We start from the raw sequence: 12,044 nt of genomic DNA on the forward strand, positions 1-12,044 counted from the left end.
GGAGAGGGATAGCCTTCGGGAGAAGGAGAGCCAGCTGCAGGCCCAACTTACCCTGGAGGCGAATTTGAGGAAGACAGCCCAGGAGAGTTACCAAAGTTTATTCCGAGATATTGTGGCTGTGAGGAAGGATTTGCTGAACTCTCGGAATGCTTATGCCGAGTTGGAGGACTCTATCGCTGAGGGTGCCGAGGAGTCTTGGAGAATTTTCTTGGAGCAGGTCAGGGTTATAGCCCCCGACTTGGATCTTTCTCCGCTACATCCTGACAAAGTAGTTATTGATGGCGCCATCGTTGATCCTCCTGTCCCCGAGGTCGTTTCCGAGTCAGACCTGAAGACTCGGGGACAGAGGATTATTGAGTCTCCTCCTCATTCTCGAGATGCTCCGAGTTCTTCAGCTGCTCATCCGACTTCCTCTACAGCCCCTCCTCCTGGTCCTGGTGGCGCTCCTCCCGAGTCTGGCGGTGGTGATTCCTCTACTCCTTTGAAGAAATGACTCTTATTATTATTTTTTATGGCTATATGGGGGCCCGGCCTGTGGGTCCCCCCTTTTTTAAACTTTATTTATCTGTTGGTGGTTGTGAACAATTTCTTCTTGGCCTTTTAAGGCCGTAAACAAAATATTCTGATCTGTGCCCTTTTTTGGATAAGGATTTTTAAACCAAGTAAATGCCCTTTTTTGGATAAGGGTTTAAGTTACCTTGTGCGTGCATGCTTTTCTATTTCGATATGTTTGATCTTTTCTGGAAAACCTTTTTGTTGGCTTGGATTGCTTTCTCAAGCCTTTTCCGTTCAAGGGCTTTTATGCAGCCTTTAAACTTTTTCCAAGTTTTCCTATCTCTTTTGTTATCCTTTATACTCACCTTTGCTTTAGTGAGTTTTTGTGACTTAGGTTATTTTTGTGATGCGTTTTTCATCTACTCGGAGAGTTCCCGAGTTTGTCTACTTGGGCTCTTGTCTCGACTTACGAGTCGGACTGTTCCCGAGTTTAATACGATCAACTTATACAACCTCTTTACGCCGACTTGTGCCTCGTCGTTTCATCCTGACGACCATGTTAGGTCGGTTCATGGGATTTTCACGTTTTGTCGAGCTTAAGTCGGCGCGTTTCGTAGAAAGACTTATAAAAAATAAAGGAGGATATTTAAGAGAGATATTGTAAATGAAAAAGATCTTTATTGATTGTGAAGGTACCTTTTTGCTACTAAGGGTCTTGATAGCTTATTTTCCCTTAGCCTCTACTATGATGCCTCGTTAAAAACCCTTCTCCAGAAAAAACCCTTTTTTGGGAAAAAATCATGAAGTTGGGAAAAGAGTACATCAGGGAGTAGAGTTCGCTTTTAACTGTAGTACCTTTTCATATTACAAGCATGCCACGACCTTGGTAGCTCAGTGCCATTCAGGTCGGTTACTTTATAATAACCTTTCCCTAACACTTCCTTGATTTTGTATGGCCCCTTCCAATTTGCGGCGAGCTTTCCTTCTCCCGATTTGTTGACTCCAATGTCGTTTCTGACGAGGACCAGGTCGTCCAGGACAAAAGCTCTTTGAATGACTTTCTTGTTGTATCTAGTAGTCATCCTTTGCTTTAATGCCGCTTCTCTTATTTGTGCACCTTCTCGGACCTCGGGGAGCAAGTCGAGCTCCTCTTTGTGCCCCTGTATATTTCCGACCTCATCGTGGAGAATTACCCTTGGGCTTTGCTCATTGATTTCTATTGGAATCATGGCTTCTACGCCGTAGACTAGTCGGAAGGGTGTTTCTCCTGTGGCGGATTGGGGGGTTGTCCTATAAGCCCACAGCACTTGAGGGAGCTCTTCAGCCCAAGCTCCCTTTGCTTCTTGTAGTCTCTTCTTTAATCCTGCCAGTATGACCTTGTTAGCTGCCTCGGCTTGCCCATTGGCTTGTGGGTGTTCCACCGAGGTGAACTGATGCTTGATTTTCATACTGGCTACCAAACTTCTGAAGGTGGCGTCGGTGAATTGGGTTCCATTGTCTGTGGTGATGGAATAAGGTATTCCATACCTTGTGATGATGTTTTTGTAGAGGAACCTGCGACTTCTTTGAGCGGTAATGGTGGCTAATGGTTCTGCTTCTATCCACTTTGTGAAGTAATCTATTCCCACGATCAAGTACCTGACTTGTCCTGGCGCTTGGGGAAAAGGACCTAACAGATCCATTCCCCATTTTGCGAAAGGCCAGGGGGAAGTTATACTAATGAGCTCTTCTGGGGGAGCCACGTGGAAATTTGCATGCATCTGGCACGGTTGGCACTTTTTCACAAAGTCTGTGGCATCTCTTTGCAAAGTCGGCCAATAGAATCCTGCTCGGATTACTTTCCTGGCTAGTGACCTCGCTCCGAGATGGTTTCCGCAGATCCCACTATGTACTTCTTCCAACACCTCGGTGGTTCTTGAGGTCGGTACGCACTTCAGCAATGGTGTTGATATCCCTCTTCTGTAAAGGACATTTCTCACCAAAGTATAATGTTGTGCTTCCCTTCGGATCTTTTTAGCTTCTTTCTCCTCCTCGGGGAGGATGTCGAATTTCAGGTATTCGACCAAGGGATTCATCCATCCGAGGTTTAAACCGACTACTTCAAGTACTTCTTGTTCATCTTCTGTTTTTGATACCGAGGGCTCTTGGAGAGTTTCTTGGATCAGACTTCTATTGTTTCCTCCTGGTTTGGTACTTGCTAACTTGGATAGGGCATCTGCTCTGCTATTTAGATCCCGAGTTATGTGTTTAACCTCGGTTTCCGCAAAGCGCCCAAGGTGCTCCAAGGTTTTCTCCAAGTATCTCTTCATATTGGGGTCCTTTGCCTGATACTCTCCACTTATTTGGGAAGTTACCACTTGTGAGTCGCTATAGACCATCACCTTTGTAGCGCCAACTTCTTCTGCTAACTTTAATCCGGCAATCAAGGCTTCATATTCTGCCTGATTATTTGAAGCCGGAAATTCAAATTTTAAGGAGACCTCTATCTGGGTTCCTTTTCCATCCACCAATATTATGCCCGCGCCGCTCCCTGTCTTGTTGGAGGACCCGTCTACATAGAGTTCCCATGTAGTCGGCTTTTCCTCTTGTTCACCGGCATATTCTGCAATGAAGTCGGCAAGGCATTGGGCTTTAATTGCTGTCCGAGTTTCGTATCTCAGATCAAACTCGGAGAGCTCTATCGCCCATTGAACCATTCTCCCTGCAACATCCGTCTTCTGGAGGATTTGCTTCATGGGTTGGTTCGTACGGACTCTTATTGTGTGAGCCTGAAAGTAAGGTCGTAGCCTTCGTGAGGCTATCACTAAGGAGTAGGCAAACTTCTCTAGTTTGTGGTACCTTAGCTCAGGGCCTTGTAGGACCTTATTGATAAAGTAGACCGGGTGCTGTCCGACCTCGTCTTCTCTGATCAGGGCTGATGAGGCAGCCCTGTTTGTCACGGATAGGTACAGGACGAGGTCTTTTCCCGGTACTGGTCGGGTTAATATAGGAGGTTGACTTAGGAATCTTTTGAACTCTTGGAACGCCTCCTCGCATTCCGAAGTCCATTCAAATTGGCATCCCTTCCTCAATAGAGAAAATAGTGGAAGGGATTTTAGTGCCGATCCCGCCAAAAATCTGGAGAGGGCTGCAAGTCGGCCATTGAGCTGTTGAACCTCTCTCAAACAAGTCGGGCTTTTCATTTCTAGGATGGCTCTGCATTTGTCGGGATTGGCCTCAATCCCTCTTTGTGTTAGCATGAAGCCTAGAAATTTCCCTGCTTCTACTGCGAAGGCGCATTTTGCGGGATTTAGTCTCATCCCATGCAACCTTATAGTGTTGAAGACTTGTGAGAGGTCGGTTAGGAGGTCGACTTCTTGCTTGGTTTTTACTAACATGTTGTCGACGTATACCTCCATTAGGCTCCCTAGATGGGGGGAAAACACTTTGTTCATCAGCCTTTGATACGTGGCTCCTGCATTCTTTAGCCCGAATGGCATGACCACGTAGCAATAGTTGGCTTTTGGTGTGATGAACGATGTTTTCTCCTGGTCGGGTTCATGCATCGGGATTTGGTTATATCCCGAGTAGGCGTCCATGAATGATAAGTATTGGTACCCCGAGCTGGAGTCTACCAGGGTATCAATACTCGGTAGGGGATAAGGGTCCTTAGGACATGCCTTATTCAAGTCGGTATAGTGGACGCACATTCTCCATTTACCATTATTTTTCTTGACTAGCACTACATTGGCTAGCCACGTTGGGTATTTGACCTCCTTAATAAAGCCGGCTTCCAGAAGTGCCTGTACTTGCTCTTCTACTATTGAGGCTCGCTCTGGGCCGAGCTTGCGCCTTCTTTGCTGTACAGGTCGGGACCCTGGGTAAACCGAGAGCCTGTGGGACATGAGCTCGGGATTAATCCCAGGCATGTCAGAAGCCTTCCATGCGAAGAGGTCGGAATTAGCTCTTAGGAGTTCACCCAACCTTTGTTTGAGGGTTTCCCCTAGGTTGGCTCCTATGTAAGTATTTTTTCCTTCCTCCTCACCGACTTGTATCTCCTCGGTTTTTCCTCCCGGTTGGGGTCGCAACTCCTCTCTGGTTCTTGTGCCGCCTAGCTCTATGGTGTGGACTTCTTTGCCCTTTCCTCTCAGATTTAGGCTTTCATTATAGCACTTTCTCGCCAATTTTTTATCTCCCCTCACCGTTGCTATTCCTCCTGGAGTCGGGAATTTCATGCAAAGGTGGGGAGTGGATACCACTGCTCCGAGGCGATTAAGGGTAGTTCTGCCTATTAAGGCATTGTAGGCTGACCCTTCATCGATGACTATGAAGTCTATACTCAGAGTCCTTGATTTTTCCCCTCTTCCAAAAGTGGTGTGAAGGGGCAAAAATCCCAGTGGTTTTATTGGCGTATCCCCTAATCCATATAGGGTGTCGGGGTAGGCTCTTAACTCTTTTTCATCTAACCCTAGCTTGTCGAAGGCGGGCTTGAAAAGGATGTCCGCCGAGCTTCCTTGGTCTACTAGGGTTCTGTGGAGATGGGCATTGGCCAGGATCATGGTTATCACCACGGGATCATCATGCCCGGGGATTACTCCTTGCCCATCTTCTTTTGTGAATGAGATGGTGGGGAGGTCGGGTGTCTCCTCCCCGACCTGGTAGACTCTCTTGAGATATCTTTTCCGAGAAGATTTGGTGATTCCACCTCCCGCAAACCCTCCTGAGATCATATGTATATGTCTCTCCGGGGTCTGTGGTGGTGGATCTCTTCTATCCATGTCATCTCGCTTTCTCTTTCCGTGACCATCCGACCTTTCCATGAGATATCTATCAAGCCGACCTTCTCTAGCCAGCTTTTCTATCACATTCTTAAGGTCGTAGCAGTCGTTAGTGGAGTGACCATATATCTTATGGTACTCGCAATAATCGCCGCGGCTTCCCCCTTTTTTATTTTTAATAGGTCTAGGGGGTGGCAGCCTTTCAGTGTGGCAAATCTCTCTGTATATGTCCACTATAGAAGTTTTTAGAGGAGTATAAGAGTGATATTTTCTGGGCCTTTTGAGACCGAGTTCTTCCTTCTTCTTGACTTCCCTTTCCCTTTCCTTAGATAAGGAAGTGGGTCCAGGTCGCCAACTCAGGTCTCTCAATTTTGCATTCTCTTCCATGTTGATGTACTTTTCGGCCCTTTCCTGTACATCACTTAGAGAAACGGGGTGTCTTTTAGATATGGACTGGGAGAAGGGACCTTCTCTAACCCATTGACTAACCCCATTATGACTGCCTCTGTGGGCAGGTCTTGGATCTCCAAACATGCTTTATTGAACCTCTCCATATAGGCTCGTAAAGACTCTCCGACCTCCTGTTTTATTCCCAGGAGGCTCGGTGCATGTTTTACCTTGTCCTTTTGGATTGAGAACCTCATCAAGAACTTCCTTGAGAGGTCTTCAAAGCTGGTGATGGATCTCGGGGGGAGGCTATCAAACCACTTCATTGCCGCTTTTGATAAAGTGGTCGGGAAAGCCTTGCATCTCGTAGCGTCGGAGGCATCAGCTAGATACATCCGACTTTTAAAGTTGCTCAGATGATGCTTTGGATCCGTGGTTCCATCATAGAGGTCCATATCGGGGCTTTTAAAGTTCCTTGGAACTTTTGCCCTCATTATGTCCTCGCTGAAAGGATCTTCTCCGCCCGGGATTTGGTCTTCTTGTTCATCGCAGGAGTTCTTGAGGGAGGACTCTAGCTGTAAGAGTTTTCTTTCTAACTCTTTTCGCCGTTCCATCTCCTCTTTAAGGTACCTTTCGGTTTCCTTCTGTTTCTCCCGCTCTTGCTCCAATTGTTCCAGGCGGCTATGGACTAATCCCATCAATTCAGTTATGTGGGATGGTCCACCCTTTTCCGATTCACGTCCGTCTGAGGAATTTACCTTCGGATTCTTCACTCCGGAGGTACCCTCTCTGTGTTGGTCGTTATCTTGCTGTTGGGCCATATCTTCATTGTCATTACCCATGTCTAGATTCTCTTGTTCGGAATCTGTTTCCACATGGCCTTCTTCGTGGGATCTATCCGCCATCGATGGATGATCTCTCGGGTCCCCGGCAACGGCGCCAATGTTACGGTAGGTAACCGGAGATTAATACGACGGATGGCGTTTGGCGGCCCAAGTGTGTGAAGGAGGAGAATTCCGGGTGGATCTGCAACTCGGGAGACTCCGTCCGACTTGTTCTTGCGAATGAATGGGGGGTGGTACCTGCAAAGACACTCCGATGCCTAAGTTAGCAAGAGTGTGAGCAGGTCTAGAGAGTATTGGACTTAGAGATACCTGAGGGGTGTCAGTGTATTTATAGTGGTGAGCCAATAACCACCGTTGGAGTAGTGCCGTATCTTTAGGGTGCTAACCGTCCCTATTATCTTGGGGAGGTTAAGATATGGCTTTATGAAGCGGTTAGAGAGATTTTAGGGGCGGTTACTCATTTGAATGAGTGCTCATCTGCCAACTAATCTCACATCCGACTTCTTCAGACCAAGTCGTGGTTGATACCGACTTCTTATGTGAATGTCGGTACTTTAGCTAGGCTTAACCCTTCAGGTTAGGCCTTTTTAGTTGGACCTGGGCCTTTGTATTGGGTCAGGGTATGAACAACTGCAATTTATAAAAAGTTGTATATTTTTTGCTTTTTAGATATAATGCTGGTTTAGTATAATTTTTAACTTTTCAAAGTAACTTATTAAAATTAATTTTTAAAAGATAACTTTTTAAAACTTGTAGCATATAAGTTTGATAAATTAAATTAAAAATATTTTTTTAATAAATATAAACAACAATAATTATATTTAGTAAAATAATTTTAAAATTTAAAATATCATAATAGATATAAATTTAAGAATAAATGTTTATATTTTTAATATACAAAGTTATTTTAGATATTTTTAATTTTAATAAATAGAAGTTAACTTTTAAAAATTACAAATATAAATATATTATCTTTTTGGTTTAGTTTACTAAATATAAAATTAGGTTTTTAAATTTTTGCATAAACACCGCTATTAAACCAAACTATAATTCCTGAAAAACAAGTTGTACCAGCTGTATTTTAGAAAACAAAATAGAAGTAATTTGTGATAACCATAATTTACAAAAATTCTTTGGTGAAATTAATTTGTGATCACCTTAATATTCATTCATCACAAATTCTTTTTTATTTTCGTGACCTGCATTTTGGTTCTTTTTTATTTTTTTTTATTCTAATATATTGCTAGGATAATAATATTGTGGGCCTATTAAGATTGTTAGTCATTTTTGCTACCTTGATATATATTTTTGGCCATGTGCTCTCTTGATTTTATACACAAAACAATTCATGCGTCCCAAATATTCTTCAACTCTTGTGTGGTTCACGAGGTTTCGACCAAACAAAAAACTCTTTCAATAAACAAATTTGGCCCATCAAATGATAAAAAAAATTGTGATTACATTTCAAATCAAACTGTTAATTTTTATGGCAGTATGCTACTAATTACTGCGATAAGCTATAATGTCAACCTTTTCTGTTATTGCTGAACCATCGATTAGTTACAAATGTCCACATATTCTTCTTATGCTATGCCACAAGTATTATGTAGGTGTAGAATTTTTTTTTTTTACACCATATAATTCACCCAATAATAATCAATAATAATTGAATATGATATTATTGCGGTTCAAATCCTTGTGGGTCAATGCGAAGCAATGTATAGACTAATTTGATAAAGTTTTGTTTTGAAAATAATTTATTAAATTAGTTTTTAAAAGATAATTTTTAAATACATTTTTAGTATTTATTTTTGATAAATTAAATTAAAAATAATTTTTAATAAGAATTAAAAATAATTTTCAATAAACACAACTAATAATTATATTTAATAACCACAACTAATGGCTTCGAATTAAATTACCATACTGAATCGAAAATTATTGGCTTCAATTTACCATGAGCATCAATTCACATGTATAAATCCAATGGAATGAATTCAATTTACTAGCAAATATAAATTGAATTTCCTTGTTTTGATTTGCATCTATATACAGATCGAAGCTATTTGTTTCTATTTATAAGTATATGTCAATTTGCATGCAATTCGAATCTAATAAATTTGATTTAGTACTGATTTCTGTAAATCGAATTTAATAGATTCAATTTATATAGAAATGGATCTTTGTAGCCATTTTCGTTTTGGGAGATACGGATAACTTTGGGTTTCAATTGGTTTATTCTAGTAATTTACTCAATTTCTATCCTAATTACCAAAACTAGTACAATATAAAAAAATTGCCATAGAAAAGAAAATTCAAAAATTGTGTTTTATTCTCTTTGGAAAGATCTATGTTAATAATAAGCTAATCTAGCACATTAAATTGTCATGTCATATATATTAAAATGACGTTTTTTATGGTCAAAGTATCAAAAAGAATTTGTGATCAAAATTAGAGATAGAAATAGGCAGAATCAAACTTGAGTTTTGACGAATCTAACTTATGTTGTAAATAGATGGTTCAAACATAAGTCTGCTACTTATTAAAGTTCTTTCTAGACTTGAATCCGACCTGCTTAAAACTTGACAAACCCACACACTTATTTAAAAAGTTTATTTCGTGAATTATAACTAAAAACAATAAATTAGGGATGGCAATACCACCCGAACCCGCAGATACTCACCCCACCCCTACCCGCTCGGACAGGTAATTACCCGTCCCGCACTGGGGCGGGTTTTTAGTAGGGTGGGTTATTGGGAGGGGCGGGACGGGGTCAGATTTAGGTAATACCCGTCCCTACCCGCCTCGGTAGTCGGTATATATATAATATATATGATTTTAATATATAATATGTAAAATAATTAGTAAATGATTAATAATATTGTATCATATTTAAATTTTTACTTTAATTTATGTATGTGATGATGGTTATATAAATTTTGAAATTTAATTTTATTTGTTAGATTTTAATAATTATAGGGGCGGGTTAGGCTTCAACGTTTTACTACCAGCGAGTAGAAGTGGGGCGAGTTCTATGCGGATTGCTGTATGGCGGGGCGGGGTTGGGTAGAACAAAAATCCGCCCCTATCCGTTTCGTTGCCACCCCTACAATAAAATTAGACATTTTAAATTGACATTAAATGCGTTTTAAAATTTATAATTCATAATTTGTAAAGAATAATTAAATTATATATTAATTATTAATTATATATTATCATTATATTTATAATCTATACTTTTTTAAAGAAAAGTTATAATCTTAATTAATTTTAATTATTAATTTTTCAATTTTATTTTGTGTTTAATGTAAGTAAATAATTTAAAATTTAAATTAAAAATAATTTATATTTATAAAAAATATTTAACAAATTGGCTTAACGGGAGTAAATTCTTTTTAAAACTTAGAGTAATTATTCAAATCAGTCCCTGAAATTTTTAAAATTGGACACTTTAATCCCCCAACTTTTGAAATACACAAAAAAAACTCCAAGTTTAACTCCGGCAGACAAATCAGTTTCTGGTAATCTTTCTCCGTCAATGGCAAACGAAAAACACTGACATGGAACCCTGGACTGGCACACGTGACAGTCAGTAGTCCACCTGTACAAAAAGACAGATTAGTCCCTGGGCTTAAACTAAGTCATTTTAGGGTTTGGCCTATGTACATCACTACATCATATGTGTTTTCCTCTTTTGGAAACCAAAAGGCTCAAAACCCATCCTTTCTTCTTCAATTTACAGAGAGAACATGTAACCCCTCTTCAACGTTAAACCCTATATTATTGTCCACATTATTGCCATCATCCGCTTTCGTCCGTTTCATCTTCAACCTCCGTCACCCACATTCAACCATCACCATTTGGGGATGGAATTCCCCTTTGCGTGCATCTAGAGCCCTATTGTTTGCACTATATAATGACAATGCTTCAGGGACCATTGGCGGCAAAAGCTCTGTTATGTCTAGTCATCGCCGGCGAGGGAGACTATGCCAGGACAGCATGGGCGAGAGAGGAATAAGCAAAATCGACTTCGCAAAGGGGAAACACCTGAATCGCTTCTGTGGGTATCACACAAGAATATGCAAGTCGACTACTACGGAGAATCCTGGAAGGTTTTTTTTGGGTGCCCTATGTACAAGGTAAAAAACCAAAATTATTGCATAACAAGCTTTTTGAATTTGTAGAATGGTTCTGAGCAGAATCATAGATTGGGTTCATTGTAGGAAAATCAACCATATTACAAGTTTTTCGCTTGGGTTGACACTGTTTTTTATCTCAACTTTAAGAAGACTGCTATGGAAGAACCTAGTGAACGGCAGAATTTAGTGGGTATTATTGGTGGTTTTCAAGATAGATTGATAGAGTTGCAAAATAGAGTGTATGCAATAGAGATGTGTCAAAATACAGAGCCAAAAAAAGAATGCAAGAAGAGTTAGTTTAAGGTAGTTTATTTTGTGCTACAAGTTGTGTTTTGGTATTTAAGTGTATTGTTGGATCTTAGGTTTTTTGAAAATGTTAGTTATTTGGTGATGTAAATTGAAATCTATGAATGAATGAAATCCTTAACAATTTGATTCTATATATGTTGTTTTCTGTACCACTTCCTTTATGGTGACATATTTCATTATTCTTTTGAATAATTTTAGGTTGTCAAACACTTTTGCAGGTTGAAAACAATTTGGGAATTGGTTGAAACTTAGTTGTAAAGAACTATTTTTTCTTAAACAAAGATAATAAGTATATGTTATTTCAATTAGGACCATGGATCTTGAATCATTCCTATGTATCAAATAATCATTAAATCTGTTATTAAAACAATAGTTATTGTTATATTTTTGCATTAACATATTATCTATGCACTAAAAATGAGATGTAAGCTCTATTCTTTATAAGCATATACAATCAGCTATTAATTGAATGATATAAAATATAAATTATTGCAATTAAAACAAATACTACTAGAAACAGGACAAGTTTTTCATTGCAAGTTATTTACATGGGTTGACAAAATTTTTTACATTACTTATAAGTTCACTGATACATAACACCAAATGAATAATAAAAAAAAAACAACACCACCATTACTCATAATAGCAAATATATTGCTTTAATATCAAATAACAACTTCAAAATATAGGATGCAAGTTGCAGATTCAACCTAATAAAAATAACATAATTGTGACAATAGCAACTTAAACTAAAGTCGGAAATTGACCTTACATGAGTTGAAACATAATCCAAATAAAAAATTTCATCGATATGAATCTCTTATCAATCCCTAAATTAAGAGTATTTTAAGTTTAGGTCCATCAACTTAAAAGCTCGTTACCAAAATACAAACCAAACTATTCATCAAAAAAGTATAATCATTTGCCTTCAGTAACTTCTGTCTCAGATGCTTGAACCCGAGATTGGGAATAAACTGAAACATCCTTGATGTAGTGCCCTTACTTGCCGCTGCAATTGTTTCTGCTGAGACGCCTTGACTTGGTCTAGGTGGTGGAATAGGAGGTGGAGTGCTAGACTGGACTGGTACAGAATAATGTGGTCTAATAATAAG

The sequence above is a fragment of the Arachis hypogaea genome, chromosome 15 (genome assembly GCF_003086295.3).
Source record: "Arachis hypogaea cultivar Tifrunner chromosome 15, arahy.Tifrunner.gnm2.J5K5, whole genome shotgun sequence".
NCBI classification, from domain to species: domain Eukaryota; kingdom Viridiplantae; phylum Streptophyta; class Magnoliopsida; order Fabales; family Fabaceae; genus Arachis; species Arachis hypogaea.